A 20,077-nucleotide genomic window follows, 5' to 3' on the forward strand; every position below is an offset into this window, starting at 1 on the left:
TTGCCTGGCTATATATTTCCTCATGTGGTATGTTCTGGTTATCAGTCCGTTGTTTGTCTTGTTTCTGTCTGTTGTTTTCCAGAATCTTTCGTTGTTCATTGAAGTATTCATTGTGATCTGTGGCTCTCTTGTTTTGAACTTTCTTGTCTCCAGTTCACTCCAGTGGTATCCTTTGTTACATATTCCTTTTATTAAACACTTGCAATTGGATCTTTTTCGTCCAGTGTTGTGACAGGTACACAAGCTGTGAGGCAACAGTGCTAACCACTGAGCCACCATGCCACCCTATAATAAGAAACAGTATAATAGTAAGAAAGAGTTCAAGAGTAAAAAAAAAAAAAAAAAAGTACAACAGTATACCTTCTGAAAGTACTAATATTTACTTCAGGGTACCAAAATGTGCACTTCCAATAGGGTGCCAACCCGAGTGACAGCTTGTGTAGCTTTAAATGAATGCCCTTCTTTTGCATAACTCAATGCAGAACATAGGTTGACAGAGATTCATCACTTGAGTTGAGCTACTGGAGTCGCTGTCTTTATATGTCAATAGTGTTGACTGCTAATTTCCAGCATATACCACATCTATCAAGTAATTTAAATATTAAAAATTGGGTAATTAGCAAAGAGAATAGGATGAAAATATCAAAGAGTCATTGTTATTATAAAGTTGGTTTGATGCAGAAATGTTCTTCTATGATGTACAAATAAAAATGCGTACAAGCGTTTAAAAATAAAATTAAAAGCTATACGGCATAGATTTGCCAGCAGAAAGACCTAAAGATACTGGTTTCTGGGAACGTTGATGAGAAAAACTGACTAGAACTTTTTAGTTGGATTCTAAATTGCCCCTATTCCCTCATTCACTATTTTTTACATTAATCCACTATTGTGGATTAAACAAGTATTAAAGGAGTTAATGAAAAGGAGTAGGTATTTCAGAAACTGCTAATCTTCTAGAATTTTCATGCAAAACCGTCTCTGTAGAGTTACTTGGGATATTGGTCTGAAAATTTCCCAGTAAGCATTAGTTCTGTAGGCAACATTTTTTTGTTGCTGCCAGAGGTCAGAAGTGAATCACCTTAAAAGATGAGCTACAGCAGCAGAAGAAGAGTGCACCTTTAACACTCCTGTCAGATAAGAAAAGGTAGTTACATTTTACATGGGTTCAATAAAATTGAACAATAGAAGATTTGGAAAAGATTGTCTGATTGATTGATTTCAGCAGCAGTATTTGAATGGCAGAATCTAATTTTGGTGGATTAATCATGCCTTTTAACAACAGTTCAACATGGTGTTGTAATGTGTTTGAGAAATATTATTGGGAAAACTTTCAGCTCTTCAGTGTCAACTGAACATCGTTTACTGTTAATGCCACAGCCTGTTGTTGCCAACCTTATGCATGCATGCCTTTCTGACCACAGTAAATGCATGTAGGGAGGGTTAGTTCCAGTAGGATAGCACAATATTTCACTAGGCTCAAATGATCTCAATGTCAAACTGAATTCTTGAACATGACAGTGACTCATTCAACTCAAATGACCTCCACAATTACCAGATCTCATTCCAGAGCACCTTTGGGATGTGCTGGAACTAGAGATTTACATCATAAACATGCAGCCAACAAATGTAATTTGACTGTAATTGCATAATGATGTTAAATCAATACGGTCCAAATCTCTTTCTTTTCACTCTCTGCCATAAAGAATTAAAGTCAACATGAAATCAGAATTTACTTTATATGTATTTAGAAGTGCTTGCTATAAGTGATGTATATTTGTCTTTCATTATTAATCTTTAATCAAACAACATAACCTTCTCTCCCCCCTAAAGATGACTGTTCATCATGGGGGGTTTAGGGGTGAGGTTGGGTGCCACGCCTCCTTTTGCAAATGATACTTTTTTATACAACTGAACTCGAACGAAATAGCCACTAAACTGACAAAATGTAAAATAGTTATATTTCCTCGTGAGATCACCTCAGTGAGCAGTGCTTCCCACAGGTTTGAAATATACTTGCAGTGGTAGCCAGATTGAAAAACATCTTTTTCCCACAGCACATAAATGGTCAACTACATGCGACAAACAAAAAATGATATGATTTTTAACTTGATTTTTTATTTATTATGACACTGTTAGACACCTTTTATTTTCAATGGGTTAAAATTATTTTAAAAAGGCTGTTGAAATAGTAGAAATCCATTATTTATCTTACTTTTATGCTATTTAGGAGCCGTGTGCACCCACTGACAGGTACCTGTAAAGGGTGCTCTCTCTCTCTCTCTCTCTCTCTCTCTCTCTCTAAAGTTGCTATATTGGAATGACATTTTCAGCATTGTCAATCCATTTTACATATGTATAAAGTATTTAATATGTTAACATCATAAATTAATAAAATATACAGCAAATCAGAAATAAATAACAGAAAAAATGAATAAAAATAGACATTATTGCTTAAAATTATAAGGCAACACTTTATATTAACTACACACTATGAACCATTTATTAAGCATTAGCAAATAGTAAATTTATTTTCTGTTAAGCATTAACTCTACATCAATAAATGTTAGTAAGCAGTTAACAACTGCACATGTTGTATTCTTGACTTATAACCATATAATGTGCTTATTAATTGTGCTTTCATACTTTGTTAATATTTTATTTTTCATTACAAAATTAAGTATTGCATTATCTACAAACCAGTTATTTAAGCAGAGTTAGTTGTTTTTTTAAGATCATTCAGAATGAGTTAATAAATGATTAATAAACTATTGAAATTAGCATTTATCATTTTTAATATTCAGGCATACTAATAGTTAATTTGTATGTTAAGAAATGCTTTATTAACTCAACTTCATCCAGTTATGTGACCTAATTTAAAATGAGGAATATTTATGGTTTATAAATCCCTTAAAAATTGACAATTAAAGGCTTAGTTAAATTTTAAACAGGAAAAATTACATAAACGACTTTATTCAATCCTTTTCGTTTGAAGATACACAAATAAAACTGCACTTCAAATAAAAAATTTATCTTTGCAAACTTATCTTAAATAAAATGACTGTACAGTTTAAACACTGCTTCTTATTACACTGTTAAATTATTATATTGATGTTGTTTTATCCAGTTTTATGTTGTATTTTGAAACTCCTGTTATTTGGCAATATTTGAACTTTACAGTAATTTTATTATTTAGATAAGACTGCAAATATTGTTGTTTATTTGATACTAAGCCTTTAATTGTCATTTATAAGGGATTTAAGAAGCATGATAAGTCCTCACTTTAGATTAGGTCACAAAACTGCATGAAGTTGAGTTAATAAAACATTAATTAACATATATAGTAATCATCAATATATGCCTGAATAATAAGCGTTGATTTCAATAGTTTATTAATCATTTACTAACTCATTCTGATAAATCCTTATAACCACCAACTACCCTTGAATACAAATGGTTTGTAAATAATGCAATATTTCATTTAGTACTTAGAAATAAATCTTTAACAAAGTATGAAAATACAATTATTAAGCACATTATAAATGTGGGTGTAAGTCAAGAGAAAAGCATTTGTAGCTGCAATTATAAACTGCTTACCAATGTTTATTAATGTAGAGTTAATGCTTAACAAATAATGAATTCACTAGATGTTAATACGTTGTAAATGATTCATAGTATGTAGTTATTATAAAGTTACCAATTATAATGACTAGAATAAAAAGTGTAGATTATTTAAATAAAGCTAATTAGTTGATTAGCCATTTCTAATAGTAAACAATTATTTTGCAGCCATTATAGATGTCATTTTGTTCTCTCCAAGTATAAATTTTATCCGAGTCGTTTATTAAATGAACTATCATTTACCACCTCCCATCACCATCACTCCCTCTCACCATCTCCTTCCCTCAGCACCAATCATCGCTCCCCATCCCCTGTCACCTCTCATCAAACCAGAGCATCATCACCTAAGTTCTAACCAGACACACCTCCACCCCTCATCAGCACTACCTATATAAACCTCTGAGATTCCAGTCTTTCAGTTGCATAGAATCGAAGTTTGACGAGTCACCTTACCTTTTTCCTGACTTGCCTGTTTACAACATAAACTACAATCCATCTGCTCTACAGCAAAGACTTTCACTTACCTGCTTCTCCTGTTTATTAATGCACTACTTCTTTGAATAAATTAATGAAAAGAGATAACCCTCCTTGTCGTCATTGTGTGACCATCATGTAGAGGGTCCATTAAATGGCATAACATATTTTCGGATGATATATTTTCGGTGGCTAAAAGTTGGGTACATCTCCAATTTCAATAAAATTTTAGATTCCCATTGTTGCACATTTCTGCTGTATGATTGGCTCTTAGATCAATATAGAGTTAAAAAAAGAAAGCTTATTGTTATTGACATAAATTTTATTGCGATTCGATATATTTTTGTTTATCAGCCCAGCCCTACCTTGAGGTATTAATAATAAACCATATTGATAACAGTTTGGTTTCTAGGGATTTTAGAAACCAAAACAAAATTTCAAATGTTTTACAACGTGGTCAGTATGTACAGGTTTGTCCATTTAATGCCATCCCATCACACCTACATTTGTTTGTGTGTTTTTATTGTAGTTTTTGTGCATTTTTTCTTAGGGGATAAAAAGTTTGTCCTACTCAAAACTTAATTGTGTGCATTTTCAAAATGTGCATAAAAAACAGTAAATGGAAACGTAGCTAATGTTAACTGCTAGACGGGAGACCCTTGATCACTGATGATTGATGGTGTTTCCTTGCACTTAAACACCACAACAACAGTTCTGCAAGAGCAGCTGTGTGCAATTACCCCCAAATTGCACTGTATCTGCAGACCGATTCCTTGAAACACCTAAAAAATCCTTCAAAGCAAGAAAACAAGAAAACAAAATACATTTTAATCCACATCTTTCCGGCCCCATTGCTTTACGAACAAATCAAAGTGAAATGTTGTGCAAAATCCAAGAAAACAGAGAAAGACTGTGCTGCTTTCCAAAAGGGAAAAACTGAGAGGGAGGTTCATCATTAAGCTGAGCTAAGGAAACCTTCAGAGAGAAAAAGTATTGCCTGCGTTCTGTTGATGGAGGAAGCAGAAAGGCTGGCAGCGGGACAGTGTTGTGTGGTCCCGACTGCAAAGCAAGGGTTGGGAGCAGAGGGTGGCATAACATTACATCACATCCATAGGGACCTAATTCACATAAAATCATGAACAGAAGTGCTGACTATGTTTTGAAATTAGACTGTTATGACACCATAGTCACCTGCTTTTGTTCATGCAAAGAAAGTCAAACATTTTTGGACCCTACTGACCTCTGTGAACTGACATTTTTTTACCAGACCTCTACTAACAGACAACTTAAGAAATAGTTAAACAGGACTGTAATACTGTATAAAATATACACTCCCCGGCCACTTTATTAGGTACACCTTACAAGTACTGGGTTGGACCCAATTTTGCCTTCAGAACTGCCTTAATCATTCATGGCATAGATTTAACAAGGTACTGGAAATATTCCTCAGAGATTTTGGTCCATATTGACATGATACCATCCCACAGTTGCTGCAGATTTGTCAGCTGCACATCCATGATGCAAATCTCCTGTTTCAACACATCCCGAAGGTGCTCTTTTGAATTGAGATCTGGTGGCCTGAACCTGCATACGAGCATACCTCGGTTGTAATAAGTTGTTAGTTGAGTTACTGTAGCCTTTTTTATCAGCTCCAACAAGTCTGGTCATTCTCCCTTGACCTCTGGCATCAACAAGGCTTGTGCACCCACAGAACTGAAGCTCTACCGATATTTTCTTTTTTTTACGTACCATTCTCTATAAACCCTTAAGGTGGTTGTGCGTGAAAATGCGAGTAGATCAGCAGTTTCTGAAATATTCAGACCAGCCCGTCTGGCATCAACAACCGTGCCACATTTCAAGAGTTCACACTTAGCTGATGATTCATAAAAAGGTTGTTTGGCATGCTGTCCCGGAAGAGAACCCCGAGCTCAAGGGATCCTAGAGCCCGGGGCTTCCTCCCGTTGGTAGAGCGAGAGTGGAGCCTGAGCTTGGTGGATCTCAGAACTCTCCGGCTGCGTTAGCTAGGGGAACGAAAGGGGTTAGACAAATGTTTGATTTTTATGCATGTTTAAAGTCTTTGGATGGTGGGAGGAAACCGGAGAACCCGGGGAAAACCCACGTGGACACGGGGAGAACATACAAACTCCTCACAGAAACGCCCACCGGCCTGGTGTGACCAGGGCCGGCAGTGTTCTTGCTGTGGGGCTCACAGTGCTAACCCCTGGGCCGCCGTGCCACCCGATCAGAGGTAAAGGAGGAGATAAATCGTGATAAATCATAAGCACGTGATCCTCTGGAAATTAGTTTATGAATAAACTTCACTCAAAGTCACTTAAACCACTTTTCTTCCTCAATCTGATGCTAGGTTTGAACTGCAGCAGATAGTCTTGGCCATGTCTACATGCCTAAATGCATTAAGTTTCTGCAATGTGATTGGCTGATTTGAAATTTGTGTTAACGAGCAGTTGGACAGGTTTCATCCCAATCTTTTTGGAAATATGTGCCTCAATCTAAATGCTTGCTAAATTGAACTGTATTGCTCTGGGTGCATTTTGTCACACGTTTTAGGTTTACAAATCCACTAGAGGCACTTCAGATTGTAGCTAAACTGATATACGTTACTTAGAGTATGTTTTTGTTGTATGTTACAGATACATGTCCACAAAGGGTGAGGCTTATGCAAACCACAATAATATCACCTTTATTTTACAGGGCTTTTATCTCTTTTGTGCTTCACCAAAGATCAAACCTGAGTGCTCTGCATCACAAGTACAAGGTGAGCCAACGAGCAATCTGACCACTCCAAGGCCCAACCCCAATTCTACCCCTTAGCCCTTCCCCTTACCCCTCGTTTTGCCCGTGCCCATGAAGGGGTAGTGGTGTCCGAATTCTCTTTAGCTTGAAGGCGTAGAGAAAAGGGCAAGGGGTGTACACCACTTCAAATGAAGATTTTTCAGGACCACACTCGAAACCAAGGGGTAAGAAAAAATTCCCAGAATTTGCCAGCTACAGCTGCACCCGGAAGTAAGGAGATCCACAAATTAGTATTTTTTGTCATTATTTCGAATTTTTACAACAAACAAACACGTTTTGACATATTCATAACGCGTTTGTGTTTTACCGTCATGGTATTAAAAAAAAACGCTAAAAATAAAAACTGCTACATTTTGTGATCTATAACCTCTAATAATAACTTCTGTACAGCAGTCCCACAACATTCTGACACTCGATGACACTGGAATACCCTGTCAGAAAGTTTAGTGGCAGTCAATGGGCTTTTTACAGTGTCTGCTAAAATGTTAATGTTGTTTTTAGTGTGTTTACATTGATGAATATGGCCACTGTGTTAAATGCACAGTATTACGATCTTATTGCCACATTAGATCGTTATGATAACATAATATATGCCTTCAGTCATTTCCTGAAGATTAATACCAAAAAATACCACAACTAAAATCACTACAGCAGTTGCCATCGTTTGACCTCATATTAAGCAAAAGATGGCGATGACGTATGATGACATGTGCAGGTGCTGTAGTGCTGTCCCAATTTCTTAGGGGTAAATTTTGAAACCTTCCCCTTAACCCTCGGTTGTAAGGGCCAAGGGGAAGGGGAAGGGGAAGGGGTAGGGGTACAAAAAATAGAATTGGGATTGGGGCTAAAAAGTTGTCTATATGGAGATCGATAGGTAAAACTTATTAAATTACAAATTATGCATATCATTAAGTTGTTTTGTGGCATTTATACGTGGTGTCATGCAAAGAACTGCACAAAATAGTCCTTTAGTCATTAAAAACAGTTCGTAAGATGATGACTTTGTTTAGCCAGTAGGAACTGGTATTCTCCTCGTCTCTTCCAGCCCTTTTGTATCCTTTGAGATGTATTTTTCTGTTCAGCAAATAAATTCTTCATTCACTATTAGATGCTCTCTGTCTGGTAACGTGACACTTTTTAATTATAAATCCCAAATCTAGAATTTTACATAACTGCCTCAGTGAAATTGTATGGCAAATAATAAAAAATAAAAAAATACATACTTGCATAGAGTCCTGCTGTCATATATTTTTCCTTCTTAACAGACCAATGATTTTTTTACAGGACTTCCTACAACAAATTTTTTAACCATTTTAGGGTCAATATTATTAGTCCCCTTATTAAGCAATATTCATATTATACACACAAATTCATATAAAATGGCTACTTTAATCGCAAAAAAATTAAATAAATAATAATAATAATTCATAAATTTAAAAACTTATTTCACGAAAAATCCACTGAGAGTAAGCATGTGTTTCACAAATCCAGGCTTTGGGATCAGATTTCATCATGTGGAACGTAGACTAAATTAATTACCCCCAAATAAATTTGACTTTTTCCTGTGCCGAAGAATGACATAATATTTAGCTGAGGGCGCAGATAACCTCGTATGGTCCTGTCAGTAGAAACCAAATGAAAGAATCAGTAAAACTTAACCCAGCCAACAGATAAACAGATATTAAGCTGCAAACAATGCTACATTCATCACGTGAACACAAACAGGTTGCTAATAAACCACAGTTATATAATTTTATAACACAAATGAGTGGACAGAGCAATCCCACCTGCTGCCCATCTGGAAGAAAATTACTAAAAAATTAAACAAATCCATTTTGATTCAGTCTAAATTGTTTATAGAACTGCACAGATTCCAGAATATGATTGTTTTGGGGTTATTATGGTTTATTTAGTTAATTTTTTTCACAAGAAACGTCTTGGCTATTCAGTTTTATCTGCTATTTAGCCTTGAGCTGCCAAAAGTGATGGCAAATTTCTATGAAAAACAACAATAAACGTTAGCAGGCGTGCTGCGTTAGCATTTTCATGATGACTTCAAATACTTGTTGAGTTACACAGCGTGTTTGCAGCATGTCTGTTAATGTGTCACAGAGTTTTTAGTTAAAAACTCATCTGACTCATCCATACCGCCTGCCAAACTAATCTTCAGAGGGTTTCTGAGCTGAAAAGCAGAAAACACAAGCTGAAGTCTTATCAAGTGCACAGTCACTCAGTTTACCTCACATGTAGCATCAACGTGACCTTTTTATTTTGTTTTTGCTCTCGAGCTGATGCTAACATACTGTTGCTACATGACAAAGTTTATGATAAATAACCATGATAATAAATCAACCATGCTATTGTAAAGTGTATTTTGCTATATACAGTGGGGAAAATAAGTATTGAACATGTCATGTTTTGAATAATATTTGTAAAGGAGCTGTTGACATGGAATTGAACCAGATTTTGTTAAAAATAAAAAGTGAGTTATGTGTAATAACAATGAAACAACACAAGGAGAAAGTGCTGAACTACTGAAATGTACAGTTGAAGTTGGAATTATTAGCCCCCCTGTTTATTTATCCCCAATTTCAATAGCCCCCCTGTTTATTTATCCCCAACGGAGAGCAGATTTTTTTCAACACATTTCTAAACATAATTGTTTTAATAACTCATTTTAAATAACTGAATATTTTATCTTTGCCATGATAACAGTAAAAAAACATCTTAGATATTTTTAAGACACTTCTATACAACTTATAGTGACATTTAAAGCTTTACTAGGTTAATTAGGTTAACTAGGCAGGTTAGGGTAATAGGCAAGTTATTGTATAGCAATGGTTTGTTCTGTAGACTATCGAAAAAGAATAAAGCTTAAAGGGGCTAAAAATTTAGCTTTTGTTCTAGCCGAATCAAAACAAATAAAACTTTCTCCAGAAGAAATTATTATTATTATTATCAGACATACTGTGAAAATTTCCTTGCTCTGTAAAACATAATTTGGGAAATATTTAAAAAAGAATAAAAGGAGGGGGAGGGGGGGTGGCTAATAATTCTAACTTCAACTGTATTTATTACTTAAATAAAAGGTTTTTTTTTTGGTGATGGCAGCTTAAAGATGCCTCTCATATGCGGAATGAAGTTACATAAATTGCTCAGGTGTGAGTTTTTACTTCAACAGAGTGTAAAAATGGTTCTGTGGGTCTTGTCTATTAAATCTGATCTTAATTTTGTATTCTTTATTGGATTCAAGTCAGGGGATTGTCTGGGCCATTGTACAGCTTGATTTTCATTTTCTGAAAGCATTTAAGAGTTTCGTAGGCTGTGTTTCGGGTTATTGTCTTGTTGTAATGTCCACCATGGTTTCATCTTCATCATCATGGTAATGTACAGTAGATGTTGGACTGTAGCAGCTAATATTAATTTACAATGATGAAGGGCAGAGGGTTGTAGAATAACTGAGAGATTTCAGCTGCTTTCTGTGCTTTCACTGCCTTTCTACACCTTCCTTTCTTCGTGTGTTCAATACCTTTTCCCTGTGTAATTTCATTTTATTACACATACATTCATTTGTAAACTAATTAGTTTTGTTTTCTTTGCATATATGGATTTCTTTGGTTAGTACCAACATCTGGGAAACATTTCAAGTCAACAGCACATTTAGAAATATGTTTTCTGAGACAAATGGTGACATGTTCAATGCTTATTTCCCCCACTGTATATTGAGTATTTACAACACTATTTTGATGATAATAAAATTATTACAATAAGTAAATATAAATATTTGCTCAACCTCAGGTGGTTCCACACCTTTATAGAGGTCTTTGTTCCACTGAACACAAAAGAAGATTTAAAAAAAAAAAAAAAAAAAAGAAGACTGAAAATCTGTAACTTTTGACTTCCATTGTAAGAAAAACAATTACTTTGGCAATCAATGGTTACAGGTTTCCAACATTTTTATAATTATATTAATTTGTGTTCATCGAAAGAAAGAAACACATCAAAGTAAAGGGTAAGTTAAGGATGATAGAATTTTAGGGTGAAATATCCCTGATAAATGATATCACGAACTGATAAACAGTAATAAATAATGTAGTATACTTTAGTTTTTTCTACAGTAACTGTTGTGTATTGTAGTATAAAACATGCTAGAACTACATTTTTGCATAATTTGTATTACTATACAGTAGTTCTTGTGTGACTATAGAAACTATACAGTAACCACAACAGATTCATTAAAATACTTCACTATGGTTCAAACATGCTTTAATGTAAAATACTATAGTTTTTTTTTTTTTCCATATGGGCTTAAGTATTACAAATAAGACAAAAGAAATGTCAGCATCAATAGCCTATACTGTATAAAATATCTGTTCCGAATTTTGTGATTCAGGTTTTTTTCTGTTAATTTACAGTTACAAATTAAGAAATTGTGTTGTTATAAGTGCATTATTTAAAAAAAAAACATACGGTTAAAAAGACATTTTGATCACAGAACAACTAAGCTTGTTGCCTGAACCATAAATGCCATATGACTTTTCACTTTTGAGCTAAAGGAAAATTGCATCATGAACAAATATTAATATTTTATCATCATTTATTCACCCTTTCTCCTGGTCAACATCTATTTCTTACCTCTGTTGAACACAAGATTTTTTTTTTTTAAATGTTAGCTGGAACCTACTGACTTTAGTAACTTCTTTTTCCAAAAGTCAATGGTTGCCAAAAAACAAACATTTTTCAAAATATCTTCTTTTGAAACTCAACAGTTTAAAACCACATGAGAGATGAGATGTGATGAGTAAATGATGACAGAATGTTAATTTTTGAATACAATTTCCCCATCCACAGTCCAAAGACATGTTCTATAAGTGAATTGGGTAGACATTGGCCTTAGTGTGTGAACTTTAGAGTGTATGTGTGTTTACCAATACTGTGTTGTGGCTGGAAGGGCATCTGCTGCTTAAAACATATGCTAGAATAGTTAGCGGTTCATTCGCTGTGGCCGACCCTGCTAAATAAGCGACTAAGCCAAAGGAAAATGAATGAATGGGTAAACTGAAAAAAATGCTAAATTTACAACTTGCCTTGTGTATAATTGTTTTGGTAAGTGAAAAAAGCTCATACTAAGGAAACGTAAATGCCGGTGAACTTGTTTAGGATTTATCATCATGGCGTTTCACAAGTGATTTCACTGCCAACTTGGAAATTTACAGTAATTGCTCCCAAAGTGTGCATTACTCCAAGTCATAATAGCTTCTGAATCAACTTAAATTATAATTGTCTGGATGTTTGCTGGAAAGGAAACGGGTTGAACCTTTATTTAATACTCCTGGTTTATGGGATGCTCGAGATAAAATAAACCTCAGAGATACCGTGCTCACCTCAAATAAATGGCCAGCGGGCGACAAAGACAAAATCCAGATGGAAGCAGCCATACAACATGCATGCTAAAGTTCCCTCGTGTCATTTCGACTCACTCATCCATCTATATTTCCAGTGTAATCTGCAGCTCTCCCCTGGTGAATGATACAAAGGCATAAATATCGTGCAAACATCTGCTTTTTGGTCTCTGACATCAACATAACCAGCTCTGGCTTGGAAAATCTCTGCAGTCCTTAGGTTGACAGGGAGAGACGTCTGTGTTGTATCAAGGTTAGTAGTTTAATCCGGCCCTATACGTCATTTAACTAGGGCAAAACTGAAAGGAAAACCTATTTCTGTTTAACTAAAGTGAAAAATATCTGTTCTGGAGGTCTGTAAGATACAGTTATAGGTAAGGTTTTTTTACAGACTGTACATGTCCATTTTGGGTGACATTTTTGGATACAATCAGACATACTCCAAATCAGTGGTGCTTAACCCTGCTCCTGGAGATCTACCTTCCTGCAAAGTTCAGCTCCAACCCTGGTTAAACACACCTGGACCAATTAATTAGAGCCTGAACAGCACTTTATAATTACAGGCAAGTATGTTTGATATGGGTTGCAACTGAAATCTGCAGGAAGGTAGATCTCCAGGAACAGGGTTGGTCACCTCTGCTCTAGATTGTGCCACTCGATCAGATCCAAGACTTGTGAAGAGATGATACCAACCGTCCAAGAATTTCGAGGACAACAAACACTTAACACTTCACTGAACATGTATAGTACACATACACTGTTTCTTTTTGTTGAATGTAATGTTTAACACTTTACAATAAGGTTTATTAGTTAATGCATTTACTAACATGAACTAATCATGAACAACACTTGTACAGCATTTATTAATCATAATTGAACATTTACTAATGCATTATTAACATTCAAGTCCATGCTTGTTAACATTAGTTAATGCACCATGAGTTAACATGAACTAACAATGAAAACTGTATTTTCATTAACTAACGTTTATTAACATGAATATATACTGTAGTTAATAAGTTGTTCAATGTTTTTTCATGTTAGTAAATGCATTGCTTAACATTAACTAATGAACCTTACTGTAAAGTGTGACCATGTAACGTAATGATGTGCATCTTTTGGGAAGCTCTTTGGAATGATGAATTGTGAAATGTGCTCTACACGTGTGGGAATGAAAATTATTATTTGCATTTGTTTATATGGCAAAACGTCTTTTTCACCAACGAAGTGTAGTGTGGAGCTCTCATGCTCTATACCAGGGGTTCCCAAACTTTTCAGCCCGCAACCCCGAAAATGACAATGCCAGTGACTCATGTCCCCCAAAATCCTCTGAGGTGGTTAGAAATACAGAAATCTTACATGCAATGGCACACACATACCAATAGACCCAAGTCTATTTTTTTGTTTAATTTTTTCAATGTACGCAAGTGCTGTAAATTGGCCAGAAAGTTTAACATGGTATTACAAAATCAATCTGCTGCATCTGACGCTATTGCTGTGTCAAATAATATAATGTAATTACCCCAGGGGTCGCAATCCAATAGAACTAGTAACTAAAGTATAAGCTACTATAGTAACTATATAGTAACTACATACCACATTTGTTTTCTCTTTACTAGGTTATGGATAAAATATGGTAATTCTTATGGTTTAATAAAAATAAATAGATTTTTGGAAAACAAGAGGCAACCCACCCTTCATTGTCCCGCGACCCCTCGGGGGGTCCCGACCCCCACTTTGAGAATGACTGCTCTATATTATATATATTTTAAAGTCAGGTATGCATCTTTTGATCTTAGATCTATCTTTGAAAATTTGAGGTCTTGTATTGATTGTTTATGAATTGACTGAATGATTGGCATAATACACATTTACCTGATTATTAAATTGTTATGTTTGAACACATTCTGCTTACTCTGTGATGATTCATTTTAGTAGATTACGCTGTATCCTTGTTTACGCACTTCCTGCTTCAGGTCAGTAGAAGCACTGAAGTCTAATTGAGATGGAGCATAGTCCAACGGACTCTTGATATTGATTCAAGTGTCCTCCGGTGAAAAAGGGGTTAATTCCATCCAGGGCAGCAAGGTGTTGCACAACTAACCTACATAGTGTACCTGACTCTTGTTTGAAAGTAATAATATTCTAAATTAAGTGTACATGAGAAACCATGGGTATGGCTAAACCTAAATTATTATAGGAAATAGTAGTCTGTTAAATTTATAATAATGGCCTTGACCTCTGATTGGAAATGATATTGTCTTTACTCAAGGGTGTGCATCTAAGGGGGACTAATCAAAAATACTTTAGTATGAGCAAGTATAGGAGCAGCCATTTAAAAGGATTAGTCAGTTACTTCTGTTTAATAATCAAGAATGACGAGAGTGTGACCGTGAGGGACTTCATCGGCCAGGGTGATTTCTTTGAGCAACATGAGCACCTGAATAAACAAATGTAAGTTACGAGTGAAGACAAAAGGTTCAAAAATTAATATAAATGATATATTAATATAATCTTTTCTATTGTTTTATGACTGGAGTCAGTTAAAACAAAAGACAAATATATTAATATTTTTAACCACCTCATATTCAAATTGAAGTCCGAAATGAGTTAAAGTTAAACTAAAACAACATTGTGCACTGGAAAGGCTGAACATGCAGTAAAACTTCATCCACCAGTGGACACCCTCATTGGGCCAACCGGGTTGACCTTACAACAGGTAGACTTAAATAAACTTACATTAAAGAGAAAAGGTTAAATATATCCACAATTGCCGGTCTCAAGACCAGATGAAAAAGGAGGAGGGTTAAGCATGGGGCTAGCAACCCAACCTCATAAAATCTTCACCGCCTACAGAAATGTCAAAATGAGAAACAAGAGACTAACTTCCAGGAAGACGAAGGACCTGTGACCACCCAGAGACGCATGATGCTAGATGGTGGAAGCCAGAAAACCTGGAACTGAATACCCTTCTTTCGAACACATTCGCTGGCCCGACAAGATCAGTAACACCACCTTATGAGAAAGGACTTGTCAACGCATAGTAGAAACCGAAATCTGGAAGAGAACATGAAGTTGGATGAACCAATCAATTAAGACCTGCAGCAGCAAAACAAACAGCACCTGATAACTACAGGCAGGTATGTTTGATATGGGTTGCAACTGAAATCTGCAAGAAGGTAGATTTCCAGGAACAGGGTTGGTCACCCCAATAGAATCAGAAATCTGGAAGAGAACATGGGGTTGGATAGGGCACACGCTACGCAAACCACCAACTATCACCACCAAAAAGGATCTTAGATAGAACCCCCAGGGGAAATGGAAGAGAGGACGTCAAAGAAATACCTGGCAACATGACCTAGAGCCAGAAATCACAAGGATAGGTTACACCTGGAGACAAGTAGAAAGAATAGCCCAGGACAGATACCTCTGGAGATCGACCTTTGGCAGCCCATACCCTGGAAGGGGCGGAGGTCATAAGTAAGTAAGAAGTAAGTACTTTATATAACTGAGTAGATAAATACCCAGCAGGCACAGGATGTCAACATGACATCAGATTGGCATTGTACCCCAGCGTTGTAGGGACGTTGCATTTTATTTGGAAATACAAATCAGGTTGACGTCAGAACTTAACATCAAGCTAACGTCAATGTCAAACATCCAACCTAAAATCAACCTCATATCAACGTCTAATGATGTTACAGCTTGATGTTGTGTGGACATTACTATGAAGTCAGTTTTTGGTTGCCATACCTGACGAGTAAATGTCAGTATTGGACGTCAATATGACTTTGGTTTAAGATGTTGGCCCGACATTGGATTTTGGTCACTTTTCAACACAACCTTAAATCAACCAAATATCAAAATCATTTGCCAACGTCATGATTGGACGTCAAAATAACGTTGTCCTTAGATGCTGGCTAGACATTAAATTTTGATTACCTGGCGCCACATCCTAAATCCAACCTAAAATTAACATCTTATGATGTTGTGTGAATACTAGGTAGCAATAATTTGTTTTACTAATTATTAAATCAGCAACACTGTAAAAAAAATAGGATTTCGATATTTTGTGATTCATGCTTTTATTTCTCGGGCTGCACGGTGGTCTGGTGGGTAGCACGTTCGCCTCACAGCAAGAATGTCAATGGTTTGAGCTTTGGCTGATTCAGTTGGGGCATCCAAAGACATGGAGTAAAGGTAAATTGGATGGGCTAAATTGTCCATAGTGTATGTGTGTGAATGAGTGTGTATGGGTGTTTCCCAGTGATGTGTTGCAGCTGGAAGGATTAACTGTGTAAAACATATGCTGGATAAGTTGGTGGTTCATTCGGCTGTGGTAACCCCTGATTAATAAAGGGACTAAGCTAATAAGAAAATGAATGAATGCTTTAAAGTTTGCTTAATTGAAGATTCATCTTTGATTCAGTAACTTATGGTTTAATACTGTTAAATTGCATTGAAATTATCTTTATTATAAAAAGTGGTTTAAAATTAAAGCTGACTTGATTAAATTAACTGCTAAAAAAGCCACACAACTCAACTTAGGCCAAATCCCAATTCTATTTTTGTACCCCTACCCCTTCTCTTTCCCCTTCCGCTTGGCCCTTAAAACTGAGTGTGAAGGGGAAGGGCTTCAAAATTTACCCCTAAGAAAAAAGACAGCACTACAGCACCTGCACATGTCATCATATGCCATCACGATTTCTTGCGTCATATGAGATCAGACGATCGCGACTGCTGTAGTAATTCCAGTTGTGTTATTTTTGGTATTTATCTTCAGGAAATCACTGAAGGCATATATTATGTTATCATATTGATTTAATGTGGCAATAAGATCATAACTGTACTGTGCATTTACACAGGGGCCATATTTATCTATATCAACACCCCAAAAACAACATTAACATTATAGCAGACACTGTAAAATGCTCATTCTCAGCCACTAGACTTTTCTGACAAGGTATTCAAGTGTCGAGTGTCAGAATGTTGTGGGACTGCTGTACAGTAGTTATTGGGCCCATTTCAGAATGGAGGTTTAGTGAAAACTCAGAAAATTTTAACCTTGAAATGAAAGAAACTCTTGAGTTTTCTGTTTCAAAATGACAGGTTTGTCAAACTGGAGAAAGCAGGGTAAGTCAAGCCTGTGTCAAAAGAGAATTAACTTTAACTTAAGAGTCGGTTACCATGGTAACTTACTCTTTGAACCTAACCTGGTCAGGAGCAGGTTTTATTCTCTAAACTCGGAGTTTCTGTCGAGCTCCTCCTCCTTTTTAAAAACGTATTTCTTGCCTTAGCCTTACTTTTCCACCCACCTAATGTTATGATCATTTTGGAAATGCACATAAAAAACGATTGATGGAAACATCATGATGTACATAAGTTTAAAAAAAAACGCACAAAAAACATGAGTATGATCGCATAGGGTAGCATAACTGAGTAGGATAAACTATATTCGATAAGAAAAGATGCGCATTAACTGCGATGGAAACACTTTTACTGAACAAATTTCAGTATGTGCATTAAAAAAAGGTTTGTTATAAGAGATTATATGCTGATGAAAATGTGTGTAAATGGACAAACCAGCAGGCTGAGCACACTGCAGAACATTAGAAATGTTGTTTTGGTCATTCTAAATGCTTTAACCAATTCAGTCTTAATGTATATTATTAATTACCTCCAGAGTGTCAAGAGTGTCTGTTCTCCTCGTGTCATATGGCTTCAACTGCCCCCACGTGTTCATTGTGTGTCAGCATTGTCTTCTAAGGCACATGTACATTTCATAAATAAGGGAAAGATTGACGTAGCTTCTTCTACCGCAGTAAATTCTGTTTTTACTGTTGATATTTGGCACCGGTTATTCAGGAAAGATTTTGTTATTATTCAGATGATTTTGTTCTCTTTGATTCATTGGATGGAAACGCTGCTTTATTCGCACATCTTTTATGCGCTATTCCAGTTTTGCACATAAATTTTATTAATATTTTTGGATGGAACCATAGCTATTGCCTACATTTCAGTCACACAAAGAACAAAGTCACATATGAGAATGGCTTGTCCTTTTTAAATAATAATTAGCTTAAATTCACTGTCTTCAACATGTACTGTAACTAGATTAATGGGATTATTATTCATTCTAAAATTGTTTTTTTTAGTACTGCCTACATTCTAAATGTCATATCAACCTCTATCACTTGATCAATAACAGAGGCAGACACACAAGTGCACTTTTAAATCTATTAAAACTGATCAACGTGTATAAAAGTGGGTAAAAATTGTATAAACGTCACACAACATTACTTTTTTATTAAACTTAAATATTTAAATACTTTAAATGTAAAATAACGCATAAACTTGAGCAGCTGTTTTCCCACGCTAACTGTCTCTGTTTCACTGATGCAGTGGTGTTGCTTTTTAAAATATATGGTCATATTTGCTATAACCCTGCATGAGCACATCAAGTTCAGCTGGAGAAAGAAATGCTGATCTCTTTTTTTCAGATATTGCCATAGTCACTTGTAATTTCTGCGCTCCATTGATAATGATAATGCTTAATTGATAATTTAGTCACGGTGTGTGCGCTTAACTCTGAGTAGGTCTACTCAAAGTTGATTGACCCAACTCAGATCAGCTATTCTGAAACCAAAAATCTTGAGTTTTTAGTCTCTCTGAAAATCAACACAGAGCTCAAGTTTAAACTACAAGTTGGTTGTACTTCCTAACTGAAACAGGCTCATTATTATGGATTATAGATAGCAAAATTTGAAATGTACACAATGAGACTTCAATCTTTGAGTGGATCTTGGATGAGTGGCAGCTTTTAAAAAGCTTTCCTTCAGTTCAGTTCACATGGAAGTATTGAAATCTATTTTGACAAATGAAAAACATTTCTGAATTTCTGTAACCCATTAGCACTATCTAATAAGACTGAATAATAATTAAGGCTATGATGTTAGCAAGCCTTTTTCAGAACTTCAAAAATTATTTAATGTTAGAAAACGTTTGAAACCCCACATGCTATTGACACCTACTGATCGAAGTCGTCTAAATGCAACAAAAACTTGTAGAAAATCCAAATTTCAAACATTAAACAAGAATGACGCTTAGTTGTGCATATGTTGAGCACCTGTGTTTGCACACACACTATTACATTTAAAAGGCTGAGCAGTGAATGTTTTGTAGGTAAGCCAAAAAATGTAAGCTTATATTGAAGATAAGTAGCAATGGCGTAAGATTGGTTTTGGGGTTTAGATGATGTATTAATGTTAATGAAGATGTCCTGTAAGTCTTGGATAAGACTACCAACCATCCATCATGTGAGACAGTCTGCCTCTGATCTCCATAGATGCCAAAAGAAGAGAGTAAATGAGGTTTCTGGCTACCTCATCTATTTTAATGAACACAATAAGAGTCTGTGCCAATTCATTGAAGCTTTTAGCTGTATCAAGACCAAAAATGAGAATGAGGGCAAGTCATGTGTGTGAGAAAGCAAGAGAGATGAATAATACCTGCCAAGAATACTTTAACTCTCAGGAATCTTTTTCTTTAACCGCAGAGAGCGGAGTGGACAGATTAATGGGCTTTATTTACAACCAAAAATTAACAAGCCCACTTTTTCTTCTCTTTGCCAAGAGCACAGTACATCATTATTTATCCCCCCTGTTTCTTGTTTCTGTAGATGTCATGCAGAACCTGAATATATTTTTCTCCTTGACACACCTGGACTGTCTGCAGATTTCTGCTGGATGTGCATTGATTATGTATTGAGA

At 35.6% G+C, this 20,077-nt stretch overlaps 1 long non-coding RNA gene across 1 annotated transcript; it reads right to left on the reverse strand.

Annotated features, from left to right (window-relative positions):
- Positions 1–11,573: 11,573 nt before the first annotated feature.
- On the reverse strand, positions 11,574–17,960 carry LOC141380216 (uncharacterized). The gene is made up of 3 exons (XR_012397855.1): positions 17,716–17,960; positions 14,749–15,149; positions 11,574–14,259 (listed from the first exon to the last, which is right to left on the reverse strand). It is a non-coding gene; the product is annotated as an uncharacterized lncRNA (long non-coding RNA).
- Between the last annotated feature and the right edge of the window lie 2,117 nt (positions 17,961–20,077).

Source organism: Danio rerio, chromosome 22, assembly GCF_049306965.1.
Source record: "Danio rerio strain Tuebingen ecotype United States chromosome 22, GRCz12tu, whole genome shotgun sequence".
Lineage (NCBI taxonomy): Eukaryota > Metazoa > Chordata > Actinopteri > Cypriniformes > Danionidae > Danio > Danio rerio.